The sequence below is a fragment of the Chelonia mydas genome, chromosome 12 (genome assembly GCF_015237465.2).
Source record: "Chelonia mydas isolate rCheMyd1 chromosome 12, rCheMyd1.pri.v2, whole genome shotgun sequence".
NCBI lineage: Eukaryota > Metazoa > Chordata > Testudines > Cheloniidae > Chelonia > Chelonia mydas.
This window is the reverse complement of record NC_051252.2, coordinates 7,829,445-7,847,694: the sequence shown is the minus strand read 5'-3', so window position 1 is coordinate 7,847,694 and position 18,250 is coordinate 7,829,445. Positions and strand designations below refer to the sequence as shown.

Here is an 18,250-nt window from a genome sequence, read left to right as displayed (position 1 = left end):
TAGTTGATCTATCTGGGCCATACGCATAACCTTAATCAGTATAGGGATATTTGCATAGGATCGTTTCTGTTGGGTTCCTTTTTTTGACAGCGTAGCAAGGCCCTGAATGGTAGTTGGAGTCTCTTCTAGTCTTCAGGGGGAAAATAAGTAATATTTAGGGGGGTTATTTTGCATGACATGTAAATTTATATAAAGTTAATGGATTATCAAAATCAGTTTTACCTGAAACTATATTGAGATGTGAGCAGTGCAGTTGTGACTGGATCTTTATGCTGCCCCCTTGTAGATGTTAAATGGATATCTTCCTAAGTGCAATACTCTAGTTACAGACATTAAGCAATAAGCAGTTGTGTATGCCTAGCTCTTTGTGGCAATAGTTGCAATTGATTAAGATACTGGCTTGACAGCCGTGGAGAATGAAGTCCTCAATTTATCCACAGACCAGGTACCGCGCAGATGGAGCCGTGCAACCTTTCCCTCTCTGCCATTGCTCCTCAATCCTGACCACTCATCATGCCCATTTGGTCCTTGGTCCTTCTTCTTGGAGCCAACAGAAATGTCAGTTAGTGTCAATTTCTCTGGTGGTTTTAGCATAGACACTTGTCCATCAGGAGCTGAAGCAAGATCAGCAATACTTTTTGCCAAAACCACTGACGGGCCTTTAGATGTTAATAGCTTTTGGTCACTACAGATCTAGTCTGCATTTGAGCTGGTGACCTCCAATTGAAAGACGCTCTATCCTTTTGCTATTCCTCGAAGGCAGCCCATGTCCCTTCTTGAGAGAGCTTGTCTTTATCTGTGCACTTGACAAGGTTGTCTTTTTGTGAAAGACTAATCCCTGTTTCGTATGGCTATGCACATTGCCTAAAATGAAAGCCTCTGTGTACTCTCCTCATCTGCCTGGAACGAGTTCTTGCTCCTCTTCTAAACTGGCAGCTTGCGACTCAGTTTTCTATGAGCTTCTCTTATCAAGGGGTGAGTGAGGGATGAAATAACAAATTTTCCGTATTTGCTTCTTTACCGGTGTGCTTGGAGGTGTCTGTGTCTGTCGTCTTGGGTTTGACCTTTCTCTCGGTGTTTATTGCTTCTAGAAGAGTGTCTGCACAAGCAGAGACGCTGGTCTTACAAGACACACAGCTTTGCCACCCTGCACCATGCTTGATGGCCGGACTGCGCCCTAAGATTTGTCACCTCCCAAATCTACTCACCACACCCTAATGATCTGTCCTACTCCTTGCCTTTGCCTTTCAGAAAGAGCTACTGTGTAGAAGCCAGAGTGCACTGGCACTTGTTAACTTTCGCACCCTACAGGCAAAGACACAAACTAGAAGGGAGGAGATGCAGAAAAGAGGGTGGAGTGGGAAAGACTGAGGCATTAAGGAGACAGGGAAGTACTCTTATCCCTGTTCACAAATAGTTTGGGGGGGAGGGATAGCTCAGTGGTTTGAGCATTGGCCTGCTAAACCCAGGGTTGTGAGTTCAATCCTTGAGGGGGCCATTTAGGGATCTGGGGCAAAAATTGGGATTGGTCCTGCTTTGAGCAGGGGGTTGGACCAGATGACCTCCTGAGGTCCCTTCCAACCCTGATATTCTATGATTCTATGTGCATGCAAGAGAAATGATACCACTAATTAAGCCATTAGTTTTAAAACCTCTTCAACTTAAAATTTTATATCCTAACTGTCACAGATTCACAGGGTCTGGTCTGTGCCCCAGTCTGTAACTGGTCCCTTGGGAGTGACCCCTGTATTATGCTGGGCCCCTGGGATCCATACTGTTGCACAGGGCAGGCCCGTGGCCTCCACAACTCTGAAACTGGGTCTTTGGGCACCAGCTGGCCTCTAATCAAGTAACAATTTATTAGTCAACTGGCCTACAGAATCGGGAAGTCCTTACGGTAGCTTAGAGAAGCAAAGGTTAAGACACAGTCCATACTGGCTAGCGTCAGGGCTCCACTCAACCATGCTGCTGTGAAAACCATTTTGGTCCTGTCTATCTGCCTCTCAGTTCCAGGTAAGAGCATTGCTGTGTCTCTCCAAGCCCCGCTTCTTATCCCCCCCATAGCTCATATGTTCAGCCTGCCCGAGTTTCTTGTTGTTAGGTGTCAGTTGTTCAGTTGTTGGGTTCCCATTTTCTTTGTGGATCCTCCATTGATATAGGTAGCCTCAGGACAGACCTTAAGGACCCATTCAGATCATCGCAGACAGTTAGGTGACACAAACACCTTGTGCCTCCTGCTTTACCTAGGAGCAGCACTTTAATCCTCCTTCACCTACTGCATTGCAATGCCAGGGTGATAGGTATAGAGTCCTACGGATAGTTCATAAAAAATATTACAATACAATTTCTACATTCATCACACACGCCACTTTTGGAAAGGATTCAAGGACAGGGAGCGCCATCCATCAACTAAATGTAAAGATCTTTTTTTGTTGTTTCTTTCTACTCAAACCCAAGAGACAAATATTTTTACTTCCCCTCTGGAAGGTGACATCCTAGATACCCTATCCCTACGCAAAGGAGACCGTACTGGATTGGGCCTAGGAGAGGAAAGGAAGATCTGCTCCACGCTGTTGAGTATCTCTAAGGTAATTTGTAGTGGCAAGAATAGATCTTGTTTTTTTTCATGTTGGTCTTCTGATTCTGGGACACCGTCTGCATAAAAACGGTGTTTGAAGGCGAAGCGGCAGGCTGTTGTCAGACCATGTTGCTAGCAATCTCATGATGTTGTCCCATCAGAAATTGCAACGTTGTGGTGTGTGAGGAGGAATCAGGTGTGTCTGCCAAAATCTGCAGGAATTCCCTGCTTCGTTGTTACAGGTATTTTGTACATATGGTTACGGTCTCTAACTCCCCCTGTGGAGAGGATGCGAGAACAAACGGTACATGATCGATGTTAGTTATGGCGGCTGAATGCACTACTGGAGGGCGCTCAGGGACTGCGGTAACAAGTGCAGCGTAAGAACCTATATAGAACAGAATTGACTTAAATTTAACCCACCCGCACACCAACGTGGATTTCAAGTGAGCTTTCACGTGTAAGATTCAGGTTGGCTCTACAAGGCAAGTGTGTGTGTTTTTGAAGTGTCTGAACCCCATGAGTGTATTAAGCACCTTATTTCTAATGTCAGCATTTTAATCTTAGTACATGCGGATGGATCAAACACACATTTCTTTAATGCTGGTGACAGTACATTATTATTTTTTATTTGAGTCCCCATCAGAAGAAATATTTTTTCCAAAAGGCTCGCAACCTTGGTCCTCTTTACTATAAACTATACAATGGATTATCTCTCCCCACTCCAAAAATTAAAATTAAAAACTCCAAACAAATCTGGGAACTAATGAAACATGCTGAACTCCACCATTCAGTCACACTGCTTTTTATTGCAGCTCATCGCCTTCCATTTAGATTATAAGCTCTTCAAGTTGGAGATCTTGTCTTCATACCTGCCTGTAAAATGTGTAGCTGTGGTGAATCAAGCCCTATGTTCTTCGTTTTCAGTCTTCAGCTGGTTCTGATCATGCAGAAGAAGCTGGTAGAAGTATAACCTGTGTGTGTGTGTGTTGCCTTTTGGGCCCTGTGCAAAGAAAATTCAGGGACTGTGTGTGAGGTGACAGAAACAGGGGCATTAATAATTACATTCTGCCTAATCATAGTAGAAAGATCATGACTGCGGGTAGCTGATGCTTTGCTACTTCCACTGAAGTTAATAATTCATTGTTGGGCTGTGTCAAAGGATGCTCTTAAATCAGGTCCCTTAGTGAATTAAGGACATCAGTGAGCCATCACTAGGCGTTAAAGTTGAAAGATGGACTTGTTTTTTGACAGTCATTAATTTGATTTGGGTCTCTATAAGATACTTGGTTAACTGCATTGGTTCTATGCTCGTTTGAATGTATGGCAACGAGGAGTGCTGGATTTTAACTTCTTGTGCAATTCTATTAACTGTTGTAGTGGCTAAAATAAAAATACTGAAATTAGGGAAAGTGTGTGTGGCCACCCAGCTGTATTTGAACATTATAATTCTATCTCTGGGTTAGGAGGACTTTGCATACGATGATGCTGAGGTGACAGTTTTATAAAAGAGCTCTTTGAGCATGGACTTCATTGGATTTCCAAAGTGAACCTCCCAGTGAGAGTGCAGTGCTAGGAGAGAGACTCCAATTTGGTCATGTCAACACGTGCAGCCCTCTGCAAGCGGGATTGACGTTCAGGGCTTCTATGTAAAAAAGGGGATAGTGTTCTGAATTAAAAATAAAATGTTCCTTTGCCTAATTATAGACTCTCTCACCATGCACTAACACTGCATGCGGGAGGGATTTCCAGACAGCGTTTAATGGTCCAAACACTGGACTTTCTTTTAAATGACCATAGGCATGTTTTAAACATGCCTAGAATTCTGCAGCAAACTAGCTGTTTGGCTTAGGGTTAATTGTTTTTTAAGGTGATTATTCTTTTCAGTGCTGGGGGTGGAAAGTGGTTTGAATATGCATGGCACATTATAATGTTGATAATAATATCCTAGTAGGCATTTAACAATTGCTTTGGGTAAATGGACACTTGTTACTCTTTGTTTAAAGGATTACAACTGCATTGTCACTGGATGCTGAGAGCATGGGTAATATCCTTGGTTCTTTGTTAAAAAGGCTCTAATTAAAACCAGTTCCTGCTCTCGTCTCTTGTATAAATATGGACGTGCAGTAGTTCAGCGACACTTTGTCAAATTGCTGACCTGGGTGCAAGTTCTCTCTTCAGTCTGACAAACTGTACCGCTAATTGGCGTGTGGGGCATGGACGGCAGGAACAGCACAGCTAGTGTTAGTGCTAATCTTTATTACTAGTCTAGAAAGGGGAGGCTTCCCCCTCCTGTCTGCCACTTGGGGCTGTCACTATCTGTAAACTAAAAGGAGAATTCTTTCCCCATCTGCCTAATCATAAAAGCAGCACACACTGACTGTTGTTGGGAGGCGTGGGGGTCTCCTAATGCCATGGGCACTAGCTCCTTGACTCTTGTCTGGAACAGACTTCAGGAAAGAGTCTGTACCTAAATGCAGGACTCCTCTGTGCTGTGTTATCAGAAGACAGTTTGATTCTTGGCTTTGCTGTTTTTCGTAGGAGAGGTAGCATGGTGTAGGGGCTCAAGCGCTGGTCTGAGAACCAGTCAACTGAGCTCCAATCTTAGCTCTGGCACTGGCTCTTTCTGTGGCCTTAGGCAAGCCACTTTCTGTCTGCATTAGTCCAAAAACTTTATCAAGCACTGCCAAGCCCTTGCTTCCTTCCAGCGAATGAGGTTCAATAGCAATACACATTTCGCCAAGTTCAAATTTAGTTCTGCGCCGTTCTCATGTGAACGCACTTGTAGGATGCAAAACAGGGTATCAATGTGGAGTTGACATTCCTTTCTCCTAGGTGTCCTTTTATTCTAATCTGCTCAATGTGACTCCTGCACTCACAGGCCTCTTATCGATCCCCACACAACAAGAGGGTGACAAGTGTTTCTCTGCAGATCTGCTAACGTCGGCAGTCCATGGGGTGGGTACTGCTGCCCTCTTTCTAAAGAGACCTAGAATGTCACTAATACTAGATAATCAGTCTCCACCAACCTGGTAGAGGGAGGGAGAGAGAGAATTCCTTAAGTCACTCACCAAAACCAGTGCGACCGTGAAGTTGGATTAACCGGGAAAAAGATTTTCAGGAAGGAAGCTACCTACCACTGTTTTAACTGACTGCCAACAATGCCCATGATTGTCACTGTCTAATGCTCATTGATAATAGCAGACACTGTAGATATAGACGCTCAAACATGAGCTAATATAAGATCCAGGAGAGCTTTTCATGCTCATTTCCCCACAGAAGACACTCTCAAGTGAAAGAAATGAAGCACAGATTACTATGAAGCCCCAGTGATTGTATAGTAGTTTGCTTTAAGGGAGTTACTTGAATTTAAGGCGGGAAGTGGCAGTGGCTTTTGTTTTTCTGTTTGTTTTGAAAGAAACTATCCCTTTGTCCACAGAGATGTAACTGTACATTTGAGAGGGAGGAAGTCTTTTGTGGGGTCTGATGAAGAGAACAGGCGCACACGCACATACGAGAAAAGAAGATGGGAAGTGAAAGTAACTGTTCATATAATGTCCATAATTTAAAAGTCTGCTTGACCTGCATGGGATTTCCTGCCTCACAGGGTGAAGTCAGTTGAGTTCCTTAGACACACACCTCTTCCTTCACTCCATCTCTCTGATAGGCAGGTTAACATTTAGTTGTCCTATTGGAATATAGTTGTGGATGCCGATTGTCCAAATGACTGTGATGTGCACTTCACAAATTCTTAGAATAGATCATTAAAAATTGTTCATAACCCTTTCTGTACTATTTTTGCTTCTCTCTCTGTTTGGGACATGGTGCATTATACTAGGATGTGCATAACTCCCCTTGCCACTGACCCCACAACCCTTGACAGTACTTTCCTACCTGCCCCTACAGTAGCTGCTACTATGTCCAATAATGATCGAGAGGCATGCTAACTGAATGTTTCTACTAAAGCAGTGGTTCCCAAACTTTAACAACCTGTCAGCCCCTTTCACTAAAAATGTCAAGTCTTGTGAACCCCCTCTTAAAATTGAATATTTCCAGGGATTTTCTCCTTTACCAGAGTACGAATTATAAAAGCTGTGATCTTGGAAATATAAAATTTGTTTTTATGACATGCTTATTGCACACTATTTATTATTTATCATTACAGTATTTTTATTACATTATGAAAATGGCAATACTCACCCAAGATCTCACTTTTGTAGCTTGTATCACTTTGAATAAGCTTGTTATAAAACAAGGCTCCTATCTTTCATCAAGGAGTATCAGATGTGAAACAACATGAAGGGATTTAGGAAGCCAACTCAAAGAGTTCCTCCTACACAAGCAGCAGTCCAGGCAAACAACGCACGTTACAACAAAGCTTAAACTTGTTCTTCATCAGGGCTTTGGAGCAGAGCCTGGAGCTGGAGCATGGAGCAGCTCCGGAGCAGTGGAGCTGCAGGTTTTTGTCTGGAGCTGGAGTGGAGCTGGAGCACAGCTCCAAAGCCCTGTTCTTTATAATCATTTTAAAAACAATACTAGCTGCCAATTTAATTTTAAAAACAGCAAAATATATCCACCTCCCTTTCTATTTCTTATAAGGAGTCTTGAAGTTTAAATCTCCTCAGTGTGATAGATATGCTTGCTTTGATCTGCTTAGCTCTTGGAAGTCCAGGGGCTCCGGACTAGGGGTACCTAGGGACAGCTCTGTCCACCATTAGGGAATTTTTTCCCCGAGAACCCCCTGTAACATTTTGTGAACCCCAGTTTGGGAACCACTGTACTAAAGTAATCAAAAGTGAAGCGATCGCCAGGCTTCAAATTTTACCAGTTTTTTAGGATGTATGGGTGCAGTTCGCATCCCTCGGAGCTGTTGCTCTCAGATATCTGCAGACTTGGGAAAGCAACACTGAATTGAGTTACTCTGCATTACATTACAGTAATTCCTAGATTCCAAGGCCAGAAGGGTCCACTGTGACCATCAAGGCCAGAAGGGACCACTGTGACCTCCTGTACAGCACAGACCAGAGAATTTCCCCCAAATAATTCCTATAGCAGATCTTTTAGAAACAGCCAGTCCTCTTCTAAAAATTGTCAATGATGGAGAATCCACCATGATCCTTGGTAAACTGTTGCAGTGGTTAAGTATCCACACTATCAAAAATGTACACTTTATTAGGTAGGCTTTCTTTGCAACCATAAGAGCTAGAAATGAAACATTTTTAAAATAAAAGCTTAGATGTAACGTATAACTCTGCAGCAATTTACATAGCCAAGAAGTAACAGAAAACCTTTGCAGCCAAGAACGTGACTCTTTTGTGCTAGACACTGCACAGATTCATAATAATCGGCAGCCCCTACTCCAAAGAGCTTACAATCTAAATAATACCCTTTCCTCCTTCATGCATGTGGCTATAAAGTGAAAGCAATCCGCGTGCCCAACACGTGGTACTATACCATCTAATTCTGAACAGTAGGTTAGGCAGGTGGCAAGCCTTTCAAAAATGCTATATATCTGGGTTGGGAACTGCAGTACTCTAGACTACATTTCTTTCCTACTCCGGAGAAAGGATGAGCTACTGAAGTGTGCAGAACTATCAAGAGTCCCTCAGTTACTGAGTCACTTGGAATAAAGAGGAGAAATAAATGAACTAGATTATATCTATAAAAATATTTTAAAAGTGTCCTTCTCCTTTCCCTTCCTCTCCCAAAATGGAGTCTGCCCAACCTCCTGGGCAGCTTGTCAATAGCTTTTCCTTAAATGGTACTGACTGGGGGATTTCCCTTTAAGAACATGAGTGTGTTAAACCCTGTTTTCACCTGTGCAACTTCTGGTTTAAGGCTCCAGCTTCTCAGTGCAGTAGTTATTTTATCAGAAACAAGGAGGGTTTACTTTTTGCATTGCTAAAGGAAAAACTCGTCCTGGATTGTCCCTTTTCGCAGTAATCTGAGCCAAAGCTCAAATTTGCTAATTTCAAAGCAGAAACACAGTGCCTTGAAGAGACAACTCTGCCACTTGTGAAGCTCTCTGTACTGTGAAGCCCCTTAGTTGGCCTTAGAGATGCCCAGTGTTGCCTCTCAAATTGATAAGTCTGAGTCACAAAGCACATTCTGCAAATATAGCAGCTATTAAATGACACAGCCACCAAAACAGGTAGTACAGTGTTAATTCAGAGATCCAGCTTTCTTCGCTGCCTAGAAATAAACTGTACACCTCTGTGGTGCTGCTGTTTTTGCTAACACTCTGTTGCTCATTGAGAGTTGTTTTTAATGAGTAAAACAATGGAAATAGTGAATTGATTTGATGTTGATGTCGGTGCTGCATATGAACTTGGCGTTAACGCGCATTAAAATGGTGGTTTGTTAGTTCTTCATACTTCAAAAAAACAAAGCTCAGATGCCCGAGACTGTTGGATTTTTTGAGAGACCATATTAAATTTGCATTTGGTTGGCAAAATTTCTGCATGGTGAAGTGTGATTAGAGCAGGGTTATGTTGAAAAGCTTAAAATTCAAAGAGTTCTGTGCACCAACAAATTGTTAATGGTGGAGGGAGCTGAATTGTTATGGGTTGTGTGTGTTAAATATGCAGTTTGAGTGTGTGCATCCAGCCGTCTGATAACGGTATGCTCACAAACTGTAAAGCACTTCATCATGGTGGTGTGTTTTGGAGATCAACAAATGCATTCCTTAGTTCTTTGGTGCTTCTAATTTTTTTCTTTAAGATGGGGGTGGTTCGTTTCTCGATTTTTCTCTGGCTTTCTGCACTGTAATGATGGCACCATCACCTGACTGCTGGAATATACTGGCCTGACTTTAATCATCGGGTGACTGGCTCTTAACATGGTTTCATCTCTGCTGTTTTACATCCCTTCCTGTAACTGCATGATTGCTTGCAGCATTTACTTTCTTTTGGTGACAATGAAAGACACATTGATATTTTACATAACCTTTTACTTTTCATTTGATGTTTAAGGTGTATGTGAAAGAGTAATACTTTAAAAAAAATTTTCCTTCTTCTATAAGCAGCATATTTTATCCTTCAGATTCATCATAACAATATTATATATTGTTTAAATATCGTGGAAAAATGGTAGTTAAGCTAAATGTATGTTAATAAAGGGTCTGCATTTTCATGTCACTGACAGTTTTGTTGGGCTGTATATGCCTGCAATGCAATAACCTCTGCTCAAAGCTACAATTAAATCCAAAGTTTAATTTAAACGGTATCTAAATCTTTAACCACCAAATAACCCAAACAGATAAAAACAATAAAGACTCAAGGCTCTTTTTAGTAAAAATAATGACACCAGTTAATACACTGTTAAATGAACAAAATATGTTGTTTCAACATATTCTGCAAGTCTAAAATGGCAGAAGCTCTCTGTATAAAATCTAACTACCACTTTTTTCAGCCTCATGGTATGTGCAAATTCATGCTGCTCAGTTAAGGGAATAGCTTCACAACTGGTGTTACAATCTGTGGCCACAGCACTGCATCACAATGCAGCAAATGCATTTTCCTGGTCTAAACATGACAGCTGAAACGATTATTAACCATGCAAGATGTCGGAAGTCATCAAAAATTCACATCAGAGTAATTGCAGTGGCTTGGGGGAAAAAACACAGTAGAATCTTTCCCCTTGCCCGGATATTGTCCCTCCCCCTTCTTAAATCTTACATGGTACAGTCCATTAACAATAAAATATCCTTCTGTAACCTATAAACTGCTACTCTCATCAGTTACTGGTTTCAGACTGATGCTTTCCTTAGAATTTGAATAAAGCACCACTGGAAAATTACATAGATGCTTTATGGGCAGTGGTGTACAGCAGTTGAGGCAGCTGCTTTCTCATTGTCTTGCTGGACTCTTCACTGTCTCAGCCATTTCAGGACTTGCAGTTTTTTTTTTTTAAAGATGAAAAAACTTGAGCGTTAATACAGAAAGAGACCGCTGTATAAGCCCAAATTTTAGGCATTTGAAGTATTGCAGCCACAGCCAGTGTTAACAGGTTTGTAACTCCTCGGTTCTGTGATCCACAGGTAGGATTGTCTATATTTAAAATATATAGAAAAATTAAGATAAAAGCTTGCTGTTAAATAGGCTGACAGTTGTTTTTTAAGGTTTCGTATCATAATTTTTCTTGTGGATATTCCCATAGTTTGTTTAAATTTTGTAGGTGAGGAATTGTGACCAGGTGGATCATTTCAGAGGAATAGCCTTCTAATCAAAGAGAAACCTTAAGATCTATACCTTTCTCGTCTTATAGTATCCTTTAGAACAGCTCTAGGGTGGGGCAGTGTGGTGTCGGCTTTTGGATCTTGATTGTCGCCTTTTAAAAGATTATCTTTGACATTGTAGCTTTTGTTTGAATTTAATGAGAAATATACTAGTTTAACTTTTTGCGTGTGTTTATTCCTGTTTTTCTCACCTACAATATGAAACATCTACCGAAGTATTTTAAAAAAGATAAGACACTGTTTATAATATGGCTTTCTAAGGTATCACTTTGGTAGAAAAATATATATATAAACACACACACACATATCAGTTACGGAAATTTTGCTAGGTCGCCTATGTTTCTACAAATGCACTAGTGATTTATTTAGAAGACACATTAAACCTTATTTTGGGGAAGGGTTTCAAATCTGGCATAGAAATTACAATAATTTAAAGAGACTCTAATACAAAGTATTTCCCATTTTCAGTAGCCAAGTAATATACTTGGCAATATTGTCTTTTTGCTAGTTATTTAACTAAGCACATAAAGAAACTAACATAGATTCTCTCAGTTTTAGATTCACCCATTCCCTTCAGGTAATAGGGTGTGTGAGAACAGGGCTAAACTTCCAAAATCATTGGAATATAAACCACTCAAGGAATAAAAATTTATATATTATATATATGTGTCTGTCTGTCTGTGTGTGTGTCTCTCTCTCTCTATCTATCTATATCTATCTTAGGGGCCTGGATTAGTTGGGTGAGTATCAGCTGATTATTACTCTAAAATTCACAGACTCTCAAACTGCATGCTAATTAGCAACTCTGCCTGTCTGCCTGTCTTTGGAATGGGAAATGAAAGTATAGCTTTTCCTTGCTTAGGCTGTATTCATCCTTTACAGTGAAAAGTGGATTAATCAAATGTGCCATGATGGGACCACAACTGTGCTTAAGAAATAAAGGCAATAGAGAATTATTAGCCCACTTTGGAGATTCATCTCCGAGTATCAAGGTGTATAACATGACACGTCCTGCACCCTTTCTATTGTTAAGTGTGAAATGTGTGACCTGTTCTGCAAAGAGAAATGTTGAAGGACTGACATAGCTTGACCAAAAAGTTCTCTGTCTAAGCAAGATAACCTGTTTTAAGGAAGTCTCACCCCAGAAACAGTAGAGCAAGAAATTAACTCCTTAGATAAAAGACAATGAAATGTGTGGTTTGCATGTGTGAAAAGATGGAGGAAGCCATCACCACTGACCCTGTGTGGAAGATGGCTCAATTATCCTTGCAGTTGGTACAGTGTTGCAAATTATTTTCCTTTGTCTGAAGTGGGTGGGAGCCAGAGTTCAACTGAGCTTTGTAAATTAATGTATGGAAGATATCGAAGGCACCGTTTTTAACAATTAGCACTAGCTCTGCTATAATAGAACTCTGTCTGAAATCTAGTGGCAGCAGCCGGAGTTGGCATATTGTTTGCATTAAAGTCCTAAAGCTCATGTGCCTTCTTAATGTAACACACAGATAATGCTTGTACATCAGGAGAGTTCCTTAGCAAGGGTGGAGTACAGTCAGGAGAAAAATGGAAGCCTTTTGTCTACAGTGTGTACTTACCAGACTGGTGTAATGGTCTAAGTATAAAAAGTTTAAACCACAGGCGTATACTATATGTAGGTAAAGTAGATCTGAAAATAAATAACATTTGCATTAAAATATATCATTGACTGCAGTAGGAAATGATTAAAGATACGGCTTTTCTCACCACGTATTGTAATATATAAACATTCAAATAATAATTGTATAATTCTAACAGGCATATTCTTACTGACTTCTGTATTTTTTTATTGTAATGATCAGCAATTAATCATTCATAAGTAATTTAAATGATTAGCTTATGGAATATATTGGCAATATGGTAGGAAAACATCATTTTTAAAGGCTACGAGATGTTTAAATTTAGCATTTAAAGATATCATAGTATATTTTAATTTTCTTCCTCAAAATAGCTTTGTCTCCACTAAGGAAAAAGGATTTCTGTATTTTCCAGGGGAAATGCTGCCATGATGGAATCACTTTGAGTGTTAACCAAGTATCTCTGATTTAAAATATTTTGGAATAATGGACAAACTGGTCCAGGTTTATTTTCTGACTTGTCTGGATGATTTTGCTAATCTTTCCTAAATGCTTATTTAAGAGTGCATAACTTTGGAACTGTTGATTGTTTCAAAACACAGTTTTGTATAAATTGTGCTAGAGAACGCTTGTAGTTCTTGAAACTGAAATCAATATAACCTCGCCTCTTTTCTTTGTAGCTTTATCCACCTCATTGGTGAGCGAGCAAACTAAAGTGGATTTTACTTTTGTAAGGTTTTCTTTTGCATGTCGGGTTGTTTGGTTAAGATTTCAAATGGCTGTAAAAATGTTGCAGTAAATATCATCATTGTGAAAGTGCTGCAATAACTAAACCTGTCTGTGCTCTGATTCTGTATTGGCATCTTGCTTTAACTTGGTTATCATATTTACAATGCTGGCAGTATTTCGAGGTCTCTCTGAACCAGGCGTTGTCCCTCTGTCAATGGGCGTTGCTGTGCACAAGCAATGGGCGTTTAAAATATGGCTAGATGGTGGAAGGCTCTCACTTCTACCTTTTTTATTCAAGAAGAAAGGTTACTAGTACTCCCAAGGATTGTGCAGGAAACAGGTAAATGTGGATTGCTGTAACACGTTGAGAGCGTGGTGTTTAGAATCCTTGCATATGATTTGGTTTGAGAACGGGAAGTGTGTCAAGCTCAAAGCGTTGAGCTAGCTAGATAAAGGGGCAAGAGGGGGAGAGAATACAAATCTTTCCATTAGATTTTACATAAAATGTTTAGTTTAATTTTAAGATGTAACTTTTTTTAATATTCCTAAAACTGTGGAAGAATATGTATGCAAATACCAATCAGTAATGTGATCAGTTTCTAAAAAGCTGCAGACACCCATGCATTGCACAGAAGCGGTAGGGTTTGTATGCTAGAATGAAACAGGCAGCTCATCATAGAAGAATACAGTCTCTATAGCAGAGGTAGTGAGTGGCAGGGGCTAAGAACGAAGGAAGGATTACATTAAATGTGGGAAATGGCGTGGAGGGGATTGGTTAAGTGTTAATTACCGGACTGTTCGTCTAATACACTGTTTCTCTTGACAGTGTTCCAGGAGAGACATGTAATAATCTAAGAGTGGTCTATCTTTTATTAATCAAATTGGCAGGTTAGCACTCGGATTCTAACTATATTTCGGAAGAAACTAGTTTTCCCTTTGCAGTTTCAGTGAGTTCTTGAGTCTGGCGACACGTTAATGATGGTGCTGAGTAAGACCGTCACAGATATTGTTAATAGATCGAGTGCTTATCTCCTCTGTGCCTTGTTTCCTTTTCCTTGCACGCCCATTTTGTCTAAGGATTCTTAATGGAAACTGGAGGGAAATCTGCCTTCCTGCATGGTGGCTGCACGCTCCCTCTGTTCCCCTACATTTATAAGTCTGTCCTTTGGTGCTGACAGATTTCCAGTGACTGGTTTCTCAGTTCAAACAATCTCTCAAGGCTCCTGACCCAGCCCATCAGTGCAGAGAATTGAGGTGTGGTCCTCTGGGGTAACAGTGAGTTGAGCTTTCCTGCCCTTTAGATGTAAAAACATGGCCCTACCGGCCATTAAAAAGGAAAAAGTACATGTGTGCTTGTCACTAGATTATTTGAGCATAGTTTCATGCTCGGGGAGAGAGCACACAGCTTAGTTTTCTGGAAAATTGTGTGGTAACTATGGTACTAAAATGGCAGCAGAAGAAGTAATAAAATGGCGTCATCAGTAAAATTAGTTTTGGTGGCCTGATTCAGGGTGTTCCTCTGCTTAGTTTGAGGAAGAGATGCTTTCAGTGGCAAGTGTTATACTGCGGTACTAGTTATGACTGGCACTTTTTAAGACCAGGCAAGAACACTGAATCATTTTGATCTTCATTTAATTCCAGTATTCCATTTAAAGGAATGATGTTGGAAGAAGCTGGAATAGTAGCTTACCATAATACCTGATCTGAAATGATCTTTCTGTATTAATTACATTGCTTCCTTATTGCTGTTTATAGAAGATAGCACTTTGGCTCCCAAAGCCTTTAGAGCGAAATACATTATAATTTTGTTTCTTTCAAGCAAAACTGCTGGTTCCTAAGAACAGCCCAAGTGCAGTGTTTTATTTTGATTCTAGGTACTATGGTGCATACACACTTTTGTACATTTGCAATAATGTTTCATTGTTTCTGCCATTTTTTACCGGGATGCTAATGCGGGTGCCTTTATAAGACAGGAGAGGTACAATAGCTCCTATTGATGGTTCTGAACAAAACCCCAGAGCAGACTCATTCTCTGCATTTAAAAATCTTGTTTAAAAACAGAATAAAAGACATTCACTAGTAGATTAGAAAATGGGAGAATTAGCTAGGATTGCAGTTTGATGAGATTAGTCACCACCTCAACTTCTGGTGTGTGTGGTTCATTCACTTCTGTCTAGAGCGGATGTCATTGCTAATGGTGAAACACCTTGTGCCAAATTGCTTTGGATGAATCAGTCTCTTATGCTGAACCAATCTATCAGGGTGGGTCTATCCCCCATTTCAAAGAATTGTATTGTGAGCAATGCTATAAATACAATGTTGCCCTTTAACCAAAATGTCAAATTATAATTGTTTGCTTTCACTAATACTAATGGGAGCTGTGGATGAGATGATTATTATTATTATTATTATTTTTGTTTTCGGGTATATTGTACCAGTATTGTTAGCAAGCTGAGCTAGCACATTTGGGATGAACAGTGTAACAGTTGGCCATTCTATCTTAAACAATGTACAAGAGATCAGTCACCTGGGTTCTGTTGTTTAGGTTTTGACTTTTCCATCTGGAAAGGTGGCTGCCTTCTTTAGCTACCCTTTTCTCCCTTCTCAGATGTGGTGCGTCTATTCTTTGCCATGATATCGAAATAGATCAGGATTCTTAGTAACGTTACATCTTGTTTATTACTTATGCAGTGAACAGAGTCTGTCAGGTGCTTTATAGAACAAATAAGACTTAGTTCCCAGTACCAAAGTGCTTATGGTTTAATTGTAGACATGACACAAAGTGAGAGTATGAGGATATCTAACAGTGGAGAGAGGAGGAATAGGAGAAGGGAGGATAATCCTTCTAATACGTGTGTGTATCATGTCAGTGACTATCGTAAAAGCTGATGCACACGGGGATTCTGCAGCATTTCCTACAATCTACCATTTAAAGAGGCTCAGTCTCAGGCAATTTGCCCCAGATCTAGGTTTTATAAAAATAACATTATACAAAATCTAACGCCGATAGAAGTGTTTGTGACCATTGTTTCCTCTAAGCTGTGCGTGCGCACACAGATCCTAAACCCTGCGCACACAGCGAAACACTGCACGCACAAAAATTTGCACAGAAGCACAACAGTTTGCACAGAAGAAATTTTTTGCGCACACGGCCTGTCAAAAATTAGAGGGAACATTGTTTGTGACTTTAAAAAAAAAATTCCTATAGAAACAGTTTTTTAACTACACAGTCCCCTATGCTGTCTGCAGTTCAACCACAGCAATGTTGGGAAGGTGTCTTAGAACCCGAAAGCAAACTTGGCTGGTACACAAAAGTGAAAGTGGCTATTCTGATTTCATTGTCATGAAGTGGGAAAAAAACAGAAGAAATATTTTTAAAAAATAGTTTTAAAAAATTTCAGTTTTAATGTGTTACAAATAATACAGGTAAGGGTATGTTTTATTAACAATATGATTTTTTTAAACCTGATAGAGTCCCTTTTAAGATTAAAAATCTGTCCAATTTTATAATTAGGTTTGGGATTATTAAACCTCACAAACTCCTGTGATGTCGGTAAAATAATACTACAAAACAATGTGAATTGAAACATTTCTGTGGATTTCCATGTGCTATTAGGGATGAAGCAAATTGTAAATATCATTTCACGTAATAGAACAAAAGAGTACACCAAACAAAATGATACTGAATTAGAAGAAACCAAAATCAAGCTGAGACTCATTTTCCTATGCCAATAGTGACGATCTCTGCTCAGAAATAATCAGCGTGAGCAACACTGCAAAGCAGGAATATAGTTCTATTTGGTGACTCCAGTCTAAGTGACTGACACTATATGTACCAGCAGGGAATAAATGGTAAATGCTGTTTATATTCACTGTATACGCCTTTCACTCTCCTCCATGGCTGTATACAGCAAATACAGTTTGGAAAACTAACATTTGTCGCATATGGCACAATGGAGCTCTTTAATATCAGTAGAGAATATTAAGTTTGTCTCTGGGCTGAAAAGTCATCTAGTGGCGAAAGCACAGGGCTGGGAGTTAGGAGCTATGAGTTCTACTCTTGCCTCTGCCATTACGCACTTATCTCCTTCACAAAGGTAATGTGAAGATTAATGATGGTCCGTCACTTTGAGATCCTTCTGGAGATGGAAGGTGGCAGAACAGTGTGAAATATAGTTAGTCTGTTAGCTAACAGACAATTGACATTACTCAACCTAGAGAGTTCAGTTGTTGTGTGCCTTGCAGCCATTGTAAACCTACTTGTGCTGCCCTCTTAGTCGCTCAACCCTGTCTGCTTTGTCTCTTTGACATGTGGACTTAAATTTCTTTTCCCATCCTGCTTCCTTTGAAAGTTACCAAGAATGAGAAGCATGATTGAATTGGTGCATCTCCCTGAAAATGTGGTCGTTGCCTGCCTCTTCTAAATCCAATGTACTGTAGTTCGCCATTGTCGTATCTGTGTGAAACAGTTAGTCTAAGTGTAATCCTTTTCCCCCTAGTCTTTCATTTCTTTATAGTCTTTACGAGTGACTATTTGTTCAGTGACCTTGTCGCTAGCAGTGGACATGCCTGCATCTGTGTAACATGCCTAGAGCCGTCCTATGTGCAAAGTTGTGAGTTGTGGAGCTTTACTCTGACTCTCAGGATGATGGAACTGGAGAGCGTTTTCAGGAATCCTGCCTTACTGTATCAATCCCCATATGGTGATCTCCTATCCTATCTTATTCCCGCTGTAGACTGTGGGCCAAATTTTCAAAAAATAGTCCCTGGTTTTTCAGATACAACTGCAGGAACAGTAATAGGCTGCAGATGTCCGGTCTACGTGATTTGTGGATGCACGTTGCATGTGTTCAAAAAGCCAGTAGACGCATTCTGTGATTTGTACCTGTAATTGATAGAGGGCACAAAGTTAGTAATCATTATTAGCAGAATAGACCATAAAGGGAGCCTTTTCTTGTAACTCCTCCACTCCCATCAAGATGATGCCAATTTATATCTCTTATCCTTACCTTAGAGGCATTATGTCTGTCAGGGGAGAACATTTCACGTCTCCATTTGCCAGATCCAAATGGTTTCATCAAGAGCCAAAGATCATGC

General features: G+C 40.3%; 1 protein-coding gene across 5 annotated transcripts in view; it reads left to right on the top strand.

Moving 5' to 3' along the window:
- Window positions 1-18,250, top strand: part of NUP93 (nucleoporin 93) — a 122,648-nt gene that overhangs the window by 42,637 nt on the left and 61,761 nt on the right. Inside the window, exon 1 of one of the 5 annotated variants that reach the window (XM_037877558.2) lies at window positions 10,354-10,585. The exons of the other annotated variants lie outside the window; for them this stretch is intronic. The gene's annotated coding sequence lies outside the window, so the exon portion shown is untranslated. Of the gene's footprint in view, window positions 1-10,353; window positions 10,586-18,250 lie in introns of those variants that run through there. 5 annotated transcript variants of the gene reach the window in all.